Raw genomic sequence first — 19,158 nt, 5'->3', positions numbered from 1 at the left:
CACAAGAAAAAGAATTCCAGGGTTTTCTATTGGCGAAGAGGGTGTATGTGTGTAAGTATAAAAATACAGTTTGTGCTACTGAACCAGCACAAAGTGATTTCTCTGACAGGGTAAGATTCTTGAGGTATAGTTGATTGATTAAAAAAAAAGCAACCAAACAGCACAATTTGCCCTTACTGATCAATGAAAGCAAAGTCAGAGAAATCATTTCATAGAAATGAACAGAGACAAATCAAGGAATACTTCAGTATTGTGGAGCTGTGATATAGAGACCAGTTCTTCACTACAAATTGTGCTAAAATAAAAAAGGCACCATCTGTTTACAAGGTTGACATTCTTAATCTTCCTAATAAAGTTGGATAGTGACTTATCTAATTAATCTAAAGCAATTCAATTTGTCTAGGTGTCTAGATGTAAGGACAAAAACTATGAACATCAGAATGGGGAATAAATGGAATATAAGGGAGTTTGATGGTTTTGATGCTGTATATCCCCTTGACCAGGCTCATGTTGTGAAAATGTCTTCTACTATGCCTCAAAAAGCCGTTGCAGAACTGCTGCAGAAGGACAGCTGCGGCAGTCTGTCATCAGTACAGAAGCAGTGACAGGTGCAAACACGAACCACACGTCCGAATGCACCACAAACAGCCAAACATGCTGCAGACACATGAGTGATGCAAACCAAGTGCAGTGAAAAAAGGCTGCAAGAACAGAAAATGATGTAAACTACAAGAAAACAAACAGGCACAAAAAGCAGATGCAACGGAGAACACTGCAAAAGCAAAATGCTGCAATCGACGAAAAACATTGCAAGGATCAAAAATGACAAGCAAGTGAAAAAAAATACAAAATTGAAAGCCCGTTTGAAAAAAATCAAAGTGCTCAAGACCTACAATATTACAAAAGTAGATTACTAAGTCAGATGAGGCAAGATAAATCAAGATAAAGCACCATTTCACTATGGTGAAAACATCTTAAAATAATTTTTTTAAACATGACAATAGGTTTGTTCTACTCCAAAGCACCACAGCATAAAAGCAAAGAGTCTTGGGATGAGCTGGGAGAGAATATTTTCATCATTAATGTATGGCAAGATTTGTTTTTTAGCTACTATGTGATGGCCAAGCAGCTATTCTGCTTAGACATGCATTTCTACATACACATTTTATAGAGTACATATATATATATATATATATATATATATATATATATATATATATATATATATATATATATATATATGGATTGGCCTGGGAAAAAAATAATAAGATATAAGTCCCCATAAGTCTCAGTGAAATTTTTATATCATTAGGTCTCAATACTGTTTGTCATGTACCACCCTGCATGTGTTAGATATCTCCTTGCTGGCACACACCCGACTTAAATGAATCAGGCTGTTGAGGAGTCTTTGCAATCATTTAAATCAGGTGTGCTAGCACTGAGGGACGTCTTAAACATGAAAGGCAATGGTACTTGTGTCAGATTGAAAACCCCTGTCTTAATTGATCATTCTTTTAATCCAACATTTGGTAAATACATACCTGAAAATGCAAATTTCTAAATTACCTTTTAGAGAGCTAGAAAAACATTGATTTGTAAAATGAGTGATAAAAACAAATCAGTGAGTGAAAGTTATGCATTATCTTCAATCACTTAAATTAAAAATATTTGATTATACAATTATTTAGGACTGTCACAGTTGGACAGAAGGTTTGACAGGACCCAAATGCAGACACAAAGGATGAAGCGTTTTTTTTTTTTTTTCTGTTTTAATTAACTAAAGGTTCAACAGAGGCAAAAATCCAAAACATAAATCCTCAAAATCTACAAAAACTGAGAACCAGGGGCCAAAAATTACAAGAAACTAACAAACAGTGACTGAACAGTAGGAGAATAAATGGGAGAGAGAAACAAAGACCAGCTAATCAGTAAATTGGGGGCAGGTGTGAACAGCGGAGGTAAGAATGGAGCTAGGGAAAAGGAGACTGACACAAGAGGGCAAACAAGAAATATCTAAAGAACTCAAATACAATCAAAAATAACTAGAACATGAAAATGGATATAAGACCAATGAAAACTCAGAGATAAAACCATGACAACGACAAAAAAACAATTTTGTACATTTGATGCATGCATTGGAAATAACATTGAAATTTTACAATTTGCAAAAATAAATCTTGCCACTTTTTTATGTATTAGCTAATCATATTTTATAGGCTTCTGCTTGGAGTTGAGGCTGTACCTCAGGAATGTCTGTGTATTCACTTCCACCACTGAACCTGCCTTATGCAATTGGTGCAACCATGGACGTTGGGTAGTCACGTCAGTCAAATTAGAAACAGTGCAGCCTCTTAACAATATTGTAAAGTGTAACCAAACATGTTCTCCTCGGGCTTCAAGGAACTGAGAGAAAGTGAGATATGCAGAATCTGTAGGCATTGCTTCATGGAGGCAGTCTGGAATGGAGAGAAGTTGAAGAGGATGTCAAATTTTGGGGTTAAGCTGTACTTGTAGTTTGAGGCGCATCCTTCAGTGTTTATCTCTTCCAACTGCCTAAGTCTATAGTTGTAAAACTTAAGCATAGATGGGGATTCCAGAGCAGGGGTTTTCAAATTCATTGATTGTGAGCGACCCCTTGGAAATTTTTATTATTTTTTTTATTGTATGTCTTTTAACAAAGTACATTAATAAAAAAAGCCTATTTATAAAACATCCATCCAAATATTTCCATCATAGAGGCAACTTCTACTGAAAATCACAAACAGAGGGCCTACTTTTAAAATTGAACTTTCATTAGAGCATATTTCTAAATGACTCTTTTCAATAGCAAACAAACTGAAATAAACAGACGCCAATGTCATAATGAGCCTGTAGTACACCATCAATTGAGCGCAGTGTGCAACGTCAGTGGACTCATCCAGTTTAATGGCGTGGATTGGGCTTTTGCAAACACTGTTCACCACCTGCTCTTTTAGCTGCAGTTCTTACTCCCAGCATCACTGAACACATATCCCTAGCTGCATGGAGCGGAAATGTTTCTCCATCAGTATGGGGCTTGCCTGCCTTCCCAATATGGAGACCAGTTAAGATGCCTCAGTTGCCTTGATGTTAGTGGGGCCAAATTAAATCATTCATGCTTGTTGTCGCCGCAATTCATAACGTTTCCTCTCAAAAAAACTTCAGTTGCTTGTTAACTAAATTAGTGAGCTTTGTTTCCATATGCCGCAGTTTGCATGGCAGCATGTCATTTGCTAACATTCCTTTGCACACCACACATTGTGAGGTTCGCTCTCTACACCGAAACATGTAAAACCTAATTTTTAATAATCAGGATCATATATCCTATTTAATAGACTCTTCCCTTCCTTCTGACTTATTTTGTGGTGTCAGAAAACAATGCATTTTATTAGGCCTACTTATTTAACCATGCAAGCACGAACAATTAGCCTGCTGCAGATGTTTACAGAAAGAGTTATATTTCTGAACGCCTCCCCTGTGACTCTTTGGCACCCCCCAGGGGAAGCGCATCTCACCTGTTGAAAACTACTGATCTAGAGTCAACAAATCAGTTCTAACTAGCCACTGAACCAGGTCACTGTGCAGATTGGATGAACATGCTTCTGTGGGATCCTCCATCTCTGAATTTGTATTTTTTTTTTATCTAAATGCTCACACACTTGATTACCAATGATTTTCTTTAAAATGTATTTTTAAGTGTTATGTGATGTTGTGGATTTTAGTTTAACATATTATTGTTAATCAAATGCTAACCAGCTGCTCTTCTTACAAGGTGTACATATAAGACTCAATTTGATCAGAATTTTGGCTGACACTATTAGTGAAATCATCAGTGTAATCAATCTATCCAACCATTTTCCGTCACCTTTACTGTATCCCAAGTGGCGTCATGGGGGGTGCTGGTGCATATCTCCAGCTGTCTATGGGCGAGAGGCGGAGTACACCCTGGACAGGTCGCCAGTCCATCGCAGGATCATCAGTGTAATTTGAAGAGGAATCAAAGACATCAACATACAGGTGCTGGTCATAAAATTAGAATATCATGAAAAAGTTGATTGATTTCAGTAATTCCATTTAAAAAGTGAAACTTGTATATTATATTCATACATTACATACAAACTCATATATTTCAGATGTTTATTTTGTTTAATTTTGATGATTACAAATGACAACAAATGAAAATCTCAAATTCATCATATCAGAAAATTAGAATATTACTGAAGACCAATAAAAACAAAGGATTTATAGAAATGTTGGCCAACTGAAAAGTATGAACATGAAAAGTATGAGCATGTACAGCACTCAGTATTTAGTTGGGCCTCCTTTGGCCTGTATTACTGCAGCAATGCGGCGTGGCATGGAGTCGATCAGTCTGTGGCACTGCTCAGGTGTTATGATAGCCCAGGTTGCTCTAATAGTGGCTTTTAGCTCTTCTGAATTGTTGGGTCTGGTGTATTGCATCTTCTTCTTCACAATACCCCATAGATTTTCTATGGGGTTAAGGTCAGGAGAGTTTGCTGGCCAATTAAGAACAGGGATACCATGGTCCTTCAACCAGGTACTGGTAGCTTTGGCACTGTGTGCAGGTGCCAAGTCCTGTTGGAAAAAGAAAAATCTGCATCTCCAAAAAGTTGGTCAGCAGCAGGAAGCATGAAGTGCTCTAAAACTTCCTGGTATGTGGCTGCGTTGACCCTGGACCTCAGAAAACACAATGGACCAACACCAGCAGATGACATGGCACCCCAAACCATCACTGACTGTGGAAACTTTACACTGGACTTCAAGCAACGTGGATGAAGTGCCTCTCTTCTTTTCCTCCAGACTCTGGGACCTTGATTTCCAAAGGAAATGCAAAATTTACTTTCATCAGAGAACATGACTTTGGACCACTCACCAGCAGTCCAGTCCTGTTTCTCTTTAGACGCTTCTGACGCTGTCTGTGGTTCAAGAGTGGCTTGACACAAGGAATGGGACAGCAGAAACCCATGTCTTTCATACGTCTGTGTGTGGTGGTTCTTGAAGCACTCACTCCAGCTGCAGTCCACTCTTTGTGAATCTCCCCCACATTTTTGAAGGGGTTTTGTTTCACAATCCTCTCCAGGGTGCGGTTATCTCTCTTGCTTGTACACTTTTTTCGACCACATCTTTTCCTTCCCTTCGCCTCTCTATTAATGTGCTTGGACACTGAGCTCTGTGAACAGCCAGCCTCTTTAGCGATGACCTTTTGTGTCTTGCCCTCCTTGTGCAAGGTGTCGATGGTCGTCTTTTGGACAACTGTCAAGTCAGCAGTCTTCCCCATGATTGTGTAGCCTATAGAACTAGACTGAAAGACCATTTAAAGGCTTTTGCAGGTGGTTTGAGTTAATTAGCTGATTAGAGTGTGGCACCAGGGGCCATCAATTTTGAACCTTTTCACAATATTCTAATTTTCTGATATGATGAATTTGAGATTTTCATTTGTTGTCATTTGTAATCATCAAAATTAAACAAAATAAACATCTGAAATATATGAGTTTGTATGTAATGTATGAATATAATATACAAGTTTCACTTTTTAAATGGAATTACTGAAATCAATCAACTTTTTCATGATATTCTAATTTTATGACCAGCACCTGTAAATCAAATAAACAGCATTATGACTAGATCAGGCAGGATTGTAGGGGCTAAAAGAGAGAATGACTCAGGGGCATTAATTCAGGTCTTGTCGTCAATCTGAATACAGATTATTAACATGTCTACCTCTAAAGACACCAGAGGATGAAAGGCACATTGGAAACCTTATTCCATCACTCATCTCGTTCCCCCAGCACATTAAGGTACTCTATGGCTCTAACAAGCTCTCCCATGACACCCTCATGAGCTTAATGGATTGGAAATGTGTGCGTAACAGTGCCGTTTGTGTTGTCTAATGAACAGATGCCTTTTTAGGCACTTACAAAATTTTAAAAAGGTACATCTTTCAAAGAAATATTTGTAAAATCAGTGCTTTAAATGATCATAAGAACACCTTTGATGTGCAAATAATGATAACATCTGAGGTACAGTACAATTAGAACTAATGTTGGAACAATAGAGGTTCAGTAAAGATGTTCACATATTACAATGTGTAAATCTGTGGTGCATTACAAAAAAAACACTATTTTTTTCCTGTAAATGATAAAACTTTCCACAATGTAATAAGTTAATTTTCCACTGTATGTTTGTGATCCAATAAAAGGTTTCAGTGATCAAAGCAACAATGTAGTGTCCACAATCAGTGTTGCCGGTCACACAAACCACAGGATAAAGATGCTTTTATAAAGATGCTTTTGAAATGGGAAGACTGAAGTCACATGAATGGAAAGCTTTTAATATAATGAAGGGACCAGAGTTACATGTATGTTTTGAAGTACATTGTAAATGGACAGATAATTGTGAATGGTATCATCACAGCGTCTGAACTCACAAAAAAAAAGTTACAGGAAAGGTTGAAGAAAGTTTGAAGAAATTCTCCCCACCATGCTTCACTAACAATGTCTTCTTTAAATCATTTGCACCCAGGGTAAATACTTTCATTATTTTTGATTTAAAAAAAAACAAAGTCATTATTTTGTGAAGAACTAACGGTATCTTTTTTAGATAGGCTATGGTAAGACATCAAACACCATCTCTCTAGGTTTTTCTCCTCTTGAGCAGATACTCAGTCAGGATCAAAATGGCAGACAGTGTATCCAGCGGTTTAAAATGTTCGCCTGAAGACAGAAGTGGGAGGTGTGAAGTCAACAAGTCATCTCTATGTCATATAAATGCTCTGCCCAGCCACTAAACCAGGTGACTCAACCTATTCTCATTAAGAGTGTGTATGAAATCGTACAAAAAGTTATGCACCATCATTTTGTATGTTTTGGACGTTTTTTTCGTCGTATGCGCATGCGCATCTGACGCACCATTCACGAATATAGAATATAAATTACAATTAGCCCTAACCCTGACCCTAATATATAAAACAGCAAGCAACATAGTTAGAGACATGAATAAGTGATGATTGCACTGTTTTTCCCAGTTTTACGTCCGTCAGCGGATCTGCTTTTTTTTCTGTCTGACAGTGCATGCGCACTGATGTGGTTTTTTGAGGAAAAACGTCCAAAACCTACGAAATAGTGTGCATAACTTTTCGTACGATTTCATACGCACTGATAATGAGAATATGTTGGGTGACTCCAATCTGCACAATTCAGTTTACTGGTTCAGTAGCTGGGCAGAACAAATACAGTACATGACATAAAGATGACTTGACTACCACATCTCCCACCTCTCCCTGAAGGCAATCCATATTCATTTTTAACACAGAGAAAACAGTCTTTAACAAGGATAAGTTGTCAGATAACTGAACTGAGGAGACTCATATATGACCTCTGACACAAAACTCTCCTCTTCTTGCATGTTTCCGCTGTCCGTAGCATTCCTTGACATTTTTGTTGCTAAGTGCTACTTGGTCCCAATGTAATTTCCCATTGGGAAGGTACAAGCACTAAGTTGCTAACTGCATAGCAAGATGCTTCCGAGACACCAGCCACAACCAAACTTACTTGCGAACCTTCAAAAACAACATTCCCGCCACTTTGATAAACAACCAATCACATTAACTCATGTAAAGTCTGCACCACTCGGGAAAATTCGGAAATGCAACGGTTGGAACAGCTGTTTCCCTACGACTTTAATGACGATACGATTGTATTTTAACCTATAACCTTTTGTTGTTATTTTATGCAGTGAACAAATTATCACTCAGGTCAGATCCTTATAGTTACTCCTTTAAGTAAAATTTGAATGATCAGAGACCATTTACAAGGGACTTGGGTCCCAGAGCTTCTGAGTTCCAGCCCCACCCCCATGTACTACGACTCTGGCTTCCTGAGCAAGACCCCTAACCCCACACTGCTCCCCGGGTGCCGCACAATGTCAGCCCACTGCTCCCCAAGGGAATGGGTTAAATGCAGAGAGTTGATTTCATTGCTTTGTACTTGTGACAATGTAATGACAATAAAGTTGAAAATCTGTTCTTTCTTCTATTCTAATTTATTTGGTTAGTGATGGATAACTGATAGCCATAGACGAAGGTAACTGAATTATAAACCGGCAACCCAGGAGTCCAATTTTATTGTAAAGGACTAAGTACCCTGGTGAGGAAGTAATTTACAATTATAATATTACATTAATTGGTTTTACCTCCGCTTTCAATGACCTATTAATTAACTATAACTCTCAGTTCTATTTATTTAATATATTCATAATCTTCTAGGAAACTTGCACAACACAGTTGCAGTCAGCTTTCAGAAATATGAACAGATTTCTAAAGAGACGATTTATACCTGCTTGTTTTCCCTGAAAATCCACTGATCAAGGTTAAAGGAATAGTACACCCAAAACATGATTAGCCTTCATTTTCTACTCACCCCCATGCTGAACAACACTCTGGAGTACTTTTTTGATATCTCAAATGCATCTGGAGATCTGGGAGGCTTCTTGCTGTCTGCTGACATTCAAATAATGGAGGTCTGTGGCGCCCGAGGCAGAAAGGTCCATAAAAGTCCACAAAAAACGTGTCAATATTCCTCCATACTGCTCGTCCAATGTATTCCAAGTGTCCTGAGTGGGTAGCATCCAGAATTTACTCGAAACGAAGTCATTTAGAATGTTTTTAGAGCATAAACAGTAGTGTATAGGATTTCCTAAAAGCGCGTTCACGAGTCTACGGAAACCGCGGCAGACCAAACCAGATGAAAGTGCGCATTCAGCGTCTGCTCTGCCGATAATGCAAGCGTAGAAGAAGAAATGTGCTGTTTACCTGTGCAAAGAAAGAAACAACGAAAGAAAAATGTCTGAGGACTTGAGTGTTGAGGAAGAGCATGAGTTCTTTGCCGAGCTGAATGCGCACTTTCGTCTGGTTTGGTCTGCCGCGGTTTCCGTAGACTCGTGAACGCGCTTTTAGGAAATCCTATACACTACTGTTTATGCTCTAAAAACATTCTAAATTACTTTGTTTCAAGTAAATTATGGACGCTACCCACTCAGGACACTTGGAATACATTGGACGAGCAGCATGGAGGAATATTGACACGTTTTTTGTGGACTTTTATGGACCTTTCTGTCTCGGGCACCATAGACCTCCATTATTTGAATGTCAGCAGACAGCAAGAAGCCTCCCAGATCTCCAGATGCATTTGAGATATCAAAAAAGTACTCCAGAGTGTTGTTCAGCATGGGGGTGAGTAGAAAATGAAGGCTAATCATGTTTTGGGTGTACTATTCCTTTAAGACTATTTTCGTCTTCGGCAAAAGGATAAAAAAAAAAACACTTGACATATCTGGACATGCTCTTGAATATGTGAGTAAAAACCCAACTGTTTCCCTATCAAAAGAAAATATTAACCAAGTAAATGTATTTATTTATCAGCTTTAAAGTTATCCTCTACAGTAGCATGGGCTGGAAAACTAAAACTGTATAAAAGGAGATCTGTTCTGAATCACAACTGTCTTTTGTAATTTAACAGTTTGAACTTCTGACAATTATTTGAAATAATTGCATGGATCGACTGGGTGGTGGTAAAATTGGATATCCCCCTGCGCTGGGGAGTTTGGAATCTGTGTTTTCTCATTCTAAACTATTATCAACCTGTGTCTCCTCTGAGTCTTTGAGCTTATTATTTCCCTTCATTAAAATATATATAATCAACACAGGTCTGCTGTTCCCCGTTGTTCCCTCACAAAACCCTGAAAATTGGGCAAAACTTGCTAAAAATGCGCCAATTAACTGAACAAACTTGTCAAAGTAAATTAATTCTGCTATGCAGAGATTTAAAGTCACCTTAAAAAAAGCCTAAGGTAGAATCAAACAACAGAAAAAGCAGTTATACCATATAGTAGATGTAAAAAAGTATAGAGGAAATTTCTAAAATGAAAAGCTAAGAAGGATTTGATAATAATTTGAAGAATTTACTATATTACTATGTATTATTGACACCCCTAATAATACTAGCCTTCATTCAAAGGCTAGGAAGAGTTTTACTGTTGAAAAATACATGCTTTTCCTACATGAAATGGGTAGATAAAGTAATTGCGACCCTTTCTGTTATTGGAGGAGAAGTGACACCATTGCAAATCAAACTTGATGTAAATTTGAGGCTTTAAATTAAACTACCCAGATTCCCATATAGCAGTCTAAAAAGGGGTTTAAAATGTATAGACTTCCAACAAGTCGAAGTTCAGTTTGTTGCAAGGATTAGCAGACCCTTTAACTAATTTCTAAAAGGTATTCTGAAATCTTGTTTAACCTTTATGGAAATTGCTTGTTTAGACATTAAAAAAATATTTTTATCTCTCAAGGTAATGTTGTTCTTCATGTTTTTAAAAATATTTTATGCTCACTAAGTGCCCTACTGGTCTACAGGTACAGTAATTATCATGAACAATAAAAGTTTAAAACAGAATAGGAAAAATTTAACTGTTCAACATTTTGAGAAAGCTATTTCTATGAAAACCTTTTAAACAAATTCAGAAATTCAGCTTTGCTTATATTATGGCTTTTATAATGTTCAGTTAATGAAAGAAAACAAACACAAGTATTAGAGGAAAAAACATTCAATTATAAGATTCAAATGCTTAGTTGTATATATGTGCATCCTAAAAGTAATACTTTGTTGAACCATTTTTGATCCATTTAAGCCTTCAGCCCCCGTAGGTACGAGACCTCAAGCATAAAACATTCTGACTTCATAATAATTGTCCAGTCTGTCACAAAATCTATCAGGTTAATAGGAAATCACTTCTCCTCAGCCCTCTTCAGATGACCCTGCACACTGTCTGTCAGATACAGTTTGGATGCTGAGTAGGCTCAATCTATACCTTTTTCTTTGGGTGAAGACTTGCTTTTGTTGATCTAAATATTTGACATATTAACAAACTCTGCTTCCAAGTAGATATCTGTAGGCTATATAAAATCTCCCTTATTTCTACACCCATGATGGAACGTCTGGAACTATTTTAAAAAAGGGTCCCCAAGACCTGATGATATAAGGAGAGACTTTTTATTCCAGTGAAGTCAATTTTCTCTGAGTTATTTCCTTCCTTTTCTTCATCACATTATCCCAAAATGTTGAAGCAGCTTTGTCCAGCCACTTTTAATATACACCAAATGTGGGGACTGATTGTACTGAAAGCTTAATCCAACAAGCCCCATATTCTCCAGGCACATAAAATTAGCATGCATTGTATTCTTAATGCAATATCACTAAAGTTCTGCAGTGTATTAACATTGCTGCATTTTTTTCCTCAATCCAAATGGTAATAAATAAATCTCTTTTCTTATTGGCGAGTGTTAGGTGATAAGCAGTGTGTGGTTTCCTCCAAATCTGACGCCTGGCATTAATATAATATAGTTTAGTCTTTGTCTCATAGTGCATACAAGATAAATGCTATGGTTATTGTTTTGCTTAAGCAACTAATTGTAAAAAAAACACTGACGTTTTACTCCCGGAGCTTTTTTTTTTCTTATGGAAACTAAGAACCCCCACAGATAGTTCAGTCTTTATCTCATCAGGTCAGTCAAACTTTGTCTTTGTGTCTCATGGGTTGACCTCGAAATTCCATATGCTCTGTAATGTTTCCCCTCCACTCCCTTCCAGATTGCCTCCACAAAGCAACGCCTACAGCCTCTATGGTTCCTCCTGTCTTGCTCCACTCTGACTTTCTTTGAGCTCATTCACAATATTGTTATTTGTTGATTTATCTGAGCATAACATGAATGCTTTGTTTTATATGACATAATCAAAACCCACCATCAGCATCCAGGATAAAGACCATTTCTGACCAAACCGTTTCTTTTAGTTTTGTGTGTTTGTAAAAAGAGGGACAAGGATCACACAGAATTTTAATTCTGAGTCACTGACCAGAGTTCCCATTCCTACATTACTTTCCTTCTGATTTCACAAAAGACTTGTGTAAAATCATCCAAATCTGTCTGCTGGATTATTGGGTCCACTATTCAAGTTCCTGACAAAAAGGAGGTTCATTACAGATCTGTTGTTACTCTATTTTTCCTTGACAAATCTGATCTTGTTAACATTCTTTTTGCTGTTATGATGGAAATTGCACAGATTCCAGCGGATGAGACTGGAGCAAACAAAAGTCTTGCTACATATTTAGAGATTAATGTTGATAGGAGACACATTGAATGTTGAATAGTTCTCACTGATTAGGAGGACTGTGCAAGTGCTCCACGGGATGTACATGAATGGAACTGAATGAAGGATATGGAATGGAGTCTTTTGGTACACTCCAGATGGGCTCCAGATTCTTTTTATTAGTTAGATGCTTTTAATCTGGTCACCACATCACAGGCCAGATTGGTTAGTTGCTACAGACATGGTTGTCCTTCTGCTTTGACCTATGGAACTCCAAAAGAGTGAGAATTGTGGTTTGTTGTCTCCTCCCTGACTAAGATATTTTTTCCTTATTCACTCAGTTTAGACAGTTTTGCGAGTTGTAGAAAGAGCCCTGGTGGTTTCAGCCTTATTCGCCATTAATGGAGGCCACTACAGTAGATTAATTGGTACTTGTAAAACTGCAGAAATGTTTCTAGACCCTTCCACAGATGTGTGCCAATCCTGTATCTGAGGTCTACAGTCAGTTTTTCTGACTTCCTGCATTGTGGTTGATCTCTTATATTGCTAAGCTATAGCACCTCCTCAAGACAAGTGTAAGCCTTTACTGATTAGGTCCAATCAGATGAATTTAAATCCATGAAAGCTAGAGAAACAACGTAAGAATGACCACTGGAAACAGGTTGAACCTCAGCTCCATTTGGATTGTCACGACAAACCGATAAAAAAAATGTTGCGTTGTCATAAAGGAGTATTGTGAGTAGAACCTGAAGAATTTGTTGAGATTCTAAAAAAAAAAAGGGATTTAAAAGAACTAAGCCACATAAATACTTTCCAGGTGCTTTATGTATTTAGAAAAGTTGTTTAAATTATTCTGATCACAGAACCCTGGGATTTCAACAGAAACGTGTGCAGGAAACACTTTATTTGTAAACTGTTAAAAATCCTGAGGTTAGAAATAATGACAACAACCACATCATGTCATACCAGCGAGCTCTATCCAAGGCTTAGAGAGTGTGTGACACATTATGCTGGCAGCTTTTACACTGCGTCCTGTTTGAAAACATCATTTCTTTTTCATTGGAAAAGTCTTCCTGCTGGCAAAGCTGCCAGTGAAAAAGTAATTTTTCTCCAAATCTTAAATCTGCTATCAGCCAACGATAAGCTGGAAAGCCTTATTCTAGGAAACCCATTCAGTAGGAGAAGTTCTGGCTTTTGATTAATCACTTTCTACTCTCCCTCTTTTAAGATGGTTACAAAAAATACAAATTCAGGTCTTGGCTTTGAAAGTCGGTTGTGTTTGAGAGACAGGTGGTCGGAAGAATCCCCTGACAAGCTATAGGACTATTTCACGATGGAAACCTACAAGCAGGAGAGGCATTTGAGCATTAGCAGGAGGAGGGAACTGAACATAAGGACAATTTAACCATGGATCACCCTCAGGAGGAGAGACAGTCTGATGGACAGGTGGACAGAAAATTGCGAAGGTCGACAGGTTTGCATACAGTTGGACTGTGTTACCCTGGCAACTCTGTCATTCACAGACTGCAGAGTTCAGCCCAATCTTTATTGTCCCCAGGGGACAATTAGGAAGGGTTAACAGGGAGACATAAGAGCAGAGAGACGGACAGGACACACAAGTTGAAGGAGACAGACAGGTTTGCTCAGTAAAAGCAACTCAATGCATCGCTGGACCTTAGCACAATCTCCTTCTTCTAAAGCCATGCAACATGTCGTCCTGATGTTGTCATAACAACCGAATAAAGATCCATATCATCATTGCTGCAAAAGGAGTGTAAAGAAATTAACAAAACAGTTAGATCTCAACAAGGGCGGCGCAATAGCTTGAAAAGGTCCTCCATATTCAGAGCTTAATGACAGCTCATTTAGCCCAGTGATCATCAGATCATTTCATGCAGTCTACAAGATAATAGCCTATGAATAAACAGGCAAAATATGAGAGAGAAATCAGTTAGCCTACCTCAGAAAGGGCTGCTACAAAGTCACTTGTTTCACAAATCAGTCCACTCCTCTATATCACGTGATTATAGCATTAAAAAACAGCTGGCAAACTGATCTTGAACTATTCAGTTACATGTTGGGATCACCAATAAGGAAAACCCTCTGTGGAATATCATGTGGAACAAAACAAGTTTTTATATCAGTGATGACTGAAGGCATGTGTTGGTAGAATTTCTACAAAAGTAATCTTTAATTAAGTTTTCAATCATATTCTAATAAATATGAATACCCTAAATGATATTACATCACAAATGATAATGTACTGTGTAAGCTAAAATCTCCATATTTTATGTTTACAAAACTCAAGTGATTTGTTATTTTAAAACAATAGGATGGCACACAATAGGTAATATGCTAATTAATTTGGATAAGAATCAGAATAAACTTCATTTTAAGTTTGCAAGTTTAAAAATCAGTATAAAAAATACATAATTCTTAGCTAATATCATCCAGAATTTATATTTTAAAGATTTTAATTAAATTTTGAGGTTGCTATCACTGGGCTATTAGCACTTAATCATACACATAATAATTTAAATTAATGATTAACAAGCAATCTAATTTACCAGAAATGGTTGAACTTTCAAAACTTTCTTGTCCTTGGGTTTCTTTATCCACAAATAAATATTAAGTTTTAATTAATGTAACTGGCAATTGATTTTTATAAAACTAAACCACAATTAAATTAAGGGACTAGATCTTGACCAGAAGCCAGACAAACAGTAGAATGCTGCATAGTGAGGATCCAAAAAAACAGACAGCAAGCCTAAATGGAAAGAGAAATAGGTGCTAACATCAGGTAAAAATTAGCAGGGACAAGTGAATGAATGAATTTGACGAATCTGGCTAAAAGGATCATGCAAATAATTAGTTCTCCTAATTGTAAATCATTCTCGTGATATGTTCACATAAGGCCTTTGTTTACATAAACACTGCAGTAATTTCATGTGACCACTGAGGTTTATATTAAAACAAAATAACAAAAGGACTTTTCAACAGGATATACAAAGTCGTAAAATTATACATATATTTTTAAATTTTTGTCTGTGTATAAATGTCTATTTGAGCTTTGCATATCTACAGTGTAAAGTTCTTTGCAAAAAAAAACATTTTAAAGTGTAGTTGTTAAAATTAACAATTTGATTACTGTCTGCATTTTGGGTGTTCTTATCTAACACGTGATAACATGTTGAAACCATTTTATTCTAGCTCTGATTGCGTGCTTTAAATTTAATTGTACTGGAAGGTGGCCTTTTTCTTCCTAGGCTGTCATGCATTGTGCTCCATTTGTCTTCTCAATAACTCTGGGCAGCTTTCACTGCAGAAGAAAAAGGGTCCCTGGGCATGAAGCCTCCAATAACATGTTTCCCCATTTTAATGGTATATTCAGGCTGATGTAAACTGTTCGGTTTCTCCATGTAAAAGCACATGCTTGTGTGTTTCCAAAAGATATTTCTGAAGAAATTACAAGAAAATATTTCTTTATGATAGAATCTGCAAGTCAATTTTCTGGCCCTAGCATGAATAGCTATAGCGGACCTAAGAAGCAAGAAAAACCAATGCCCAAATACAGCTTTAAACATTAATAACATTGTGTGTCCTTCTCCACAAATATTTTATGAATTATGCAGTGGTCTGAGTTTACACTCAGAAATGTTGTTTATGTCAGTTAGGTGACATACATATGCAGACTTGGACACTTTCACATCCACAGACACATATTTTAACTTGATTTATTGAAGGGCCTATCCTGTCCATTGACAGCTGCACACCCAAGATTGCTACTGCTGTCTGGTTAATGTAGCAATCCTTTATAGGTAGATGGCAATTTGAAGAATAGTTCGTTGTAAGCAGCATGGATTTTTTTTTTATCCTTGCTCAAGTCCATCTATCTATGGGGAAGTTTTATCAATTAGATTTTTTTAACAAATATGGATATTTTCACATGTTGAATATATTGTTGAGGGCAGACACATAAAAAGCAGAAGGCAATAAGTACTTAATTCAAATGGTTTGTTACATCCCTTGTTCAACAATATTTTTATTGAATATTTTATTTTATTGATTGAAACTGTCTGTTATACATTTAAGGCACATTTAAGTATATATATATATATATATATATATATATATATATATATATATATATATATATATATATATACCGGTATATGACATTAAAACTCCAAATTAAACTGTTAACATTTGCTTTGGTGGGGAAAATGGAGGACCACAAACAAGCAGGAGTACAAAATTACACTTAAATCTTTTTTTTTTTTTTTTTTTTTTTTTTTTTGAATGAAAAGGTTAAAACCTGAAAATGAGGTTGCAGAAGTATGACAAAAAGGAAAGGACACAAATGTGAATTGGGGGAGATACATGATGATGGCTCAGCTGTGGAGAAACAGTACACAATATAAAGGTAATGCCTAAACAGAGCAGACTAGTCATAATAACTAGAGAACTATGCAAAATGGATCAAAATGATTAGACTTGATGTCAACAGGAAGAAAAATGAGTCCAATAAAACACAAACAGCAAATCAGGTGAAAAGAGGCATAGAAACGGAAGAGTAGAACAATTCAGAACTATAGAATTCAAATATCAATTTGACAAAAGAAAAAAAAACACAAAATACATTATAATATGCAAAAGAAAAGTACTAAAGAGCATTCTACTATGACAAAGGATCATAGTAGGTTCACTCAGGTAGAGGAGAAAAGCTATACTTACAATAAAAAAAATGTTGGTAGATTGCGCTGCTTTTCTACACTAAAAACAAAACAAAATTGCATTGTTGATGCTGTTAACAGAGTTGCAGCAACAGCCAAGGATGATGCAAAGCTAAACCTAACAGGAATCTGACATTCTAACATGGCTTTAGACTGAATCGACCTGAAAGAAGAATTTGCATTTTCTCTGTAGTTAATTATTCCTTTATATAAAATGTATACTCGAGCTTCTGTTAAGCAGGATGGAAATTATGAATACTCTGTGTCAGTTTATTTTGGACTTAAATATAAATATGTAATTCACAAAGGGTAAATGTTGATACACACACACACACATATATATATATATATATATATATATATATATATATATATATATATATATATATATATATGAGAGAGATAGTCACAGCACCTTGAAAAAAAACACAGACCCACATTCTGCCATTTTATTGAAGCACCTGTGATGCACACCTACATCTGCATTCCCATGTTTACTGCTGTTATATGCCCAATCGAAAGTAGCTATTACAACAGCTCACTGACGAGCGACAAGGTAATTTCCTCCTCCCTCAGGCCTCCTTTGAAGGGAAAAATAAACAATGCACAGATGCCAGATGTGTTATCATCAAAACAGACCAGAGCTATTTTATTTATTTATTTATTTTTTTCATTTTCATTATGCTCTAAATAGTTGGACATTTTACCTTTTCAAATAGACTTTGTATATGAAAAAAGCAATCTCCAGCTACATCCAGAGATATAGCAGAAGTATGCACACTATGGGAAAAACAGCTGATGCAGAAGAAACTACAAGAACACATGAATATAACATAACGGAGGCAGCTAAACTAGAAACATTTGTTAAAAAAAAAAAAAAACAATTACAGAACTAATAGCTAACAGCAAATTAAATCTGACTTTTTATGTTTCATGCATTTCATTTCATTATTGAACTCCTTCAAGCCACTAACCTATATCTCCATTCATAGTTTTCCTTGGACCTCCTGGAGTCCTGAGTTCAGAATGGACAGTTAAATTCTCATTCTGTGTCTCTGGCTGAGAATTTGAGTCTTTTGTCTTGATCGTTACACTTAGACCTACTTGTCAGATTTATAAAAATTATCCTCAAATAATATATTTTTTTTAGCCTTTTTCATGGTCAAAAAGTTTATTGAAATTTGATAGAAATGAAAGACAAGAAAAAGGAATACATAAAGTGGCTCCAGTATCTGTAGACAGAAATGTGAGTGAGTTGAATACATAATTATACCTGGAGCTACGACCAAATCATGAGTAGATGACAAGAGCTTTAACCAGCATGTGTTGTTTGGATCAGTAGGAAATTTTAACTACAGTTGCCTTTGTTAACCATTCCAGGGCAGCAGTAAGATGGTTTTAAAACAAATTTTCTAGACCTAAAAATTTATGTGAAAATGAAAAAAAAAAAACACTTTAAAATGAAAGTGGCTTACCTTATACCCAGTTTATATAAATGAAAATGTTAGTTTTGGTTGGAGTTTAAAAAAGAAATTGTTTAATCTCCTGCAGCTTACAAGTTCTAGAGAGTCGTTTGAGATCCTTCAGTATTTGAGCCAAAGAGCAAAGAAGTATATGAGTCTCATCAATGTGGATTTACTCAATACTATATTGAGTGGAGCAGAATTATGTGTGGAGGGAGAGAGATTTGAGAGAATAGGTGTAGTTAAGTGCTCCAGCTTGATATTTTTAAAAATGGAGAGAGGACAGGCAGTTATAGCTGGTAAGTATGGATTAAACATACATCTTATGTGAAGATTCAGCAGCTCTCCTATGGATTCAATGAGACACAGTTGAGCATATCATGCAAGTGTCTTCAGCATTTCCTCTTATAAAAGCTGGTTTGAAGTTAAGTATTGTTGAGATCAAGCCAGGAAATGATGACCCATAAAGACAATATAAAAATGGCTTGATTAACTGAAACCAGGAATTATCAAACAAGTGGAGAGGTGAAACAATTTCCTTAAGTACGAGATCTGCACCAGAGTAAACCTGAGATATCAAGAAAAGGTGTTGCACTGAAATAAGGTTTACAAAGAATAAGTGAGCAGGATAGTAAAAAGAAAATTTGAAAAGTATTTTGACTTGATATTTCTGGGACAGTTGCATAGCACCTAGGTTTAAAGCAGTGACATCTATGTGAAGCAAATACTCTCTACGCGACACTCATACAGTGTAATATTTTTACATAAAAAACTATGGGC

Source organism: Cyprinodon tularosa, unplaced genomic scaffold (assembly GCF_016077235.1).
Source record: "Cyprinodon tularosa strain WSP-4 unplaced genomic scaffold, ASM1607723v1 ctg5, whole genome shotgun sequence".
In the NCBI taxonomy this organism is placed as follows: Eukaryota; Metazoa; Chordata; class Actinopteri; order Cyprinodontiformes; family Cyprinodontidae; genus Cyprinodon; species Cyprinodon tularosa.
Note: the sequence above shows the minus strand (reverse complement) of the source record.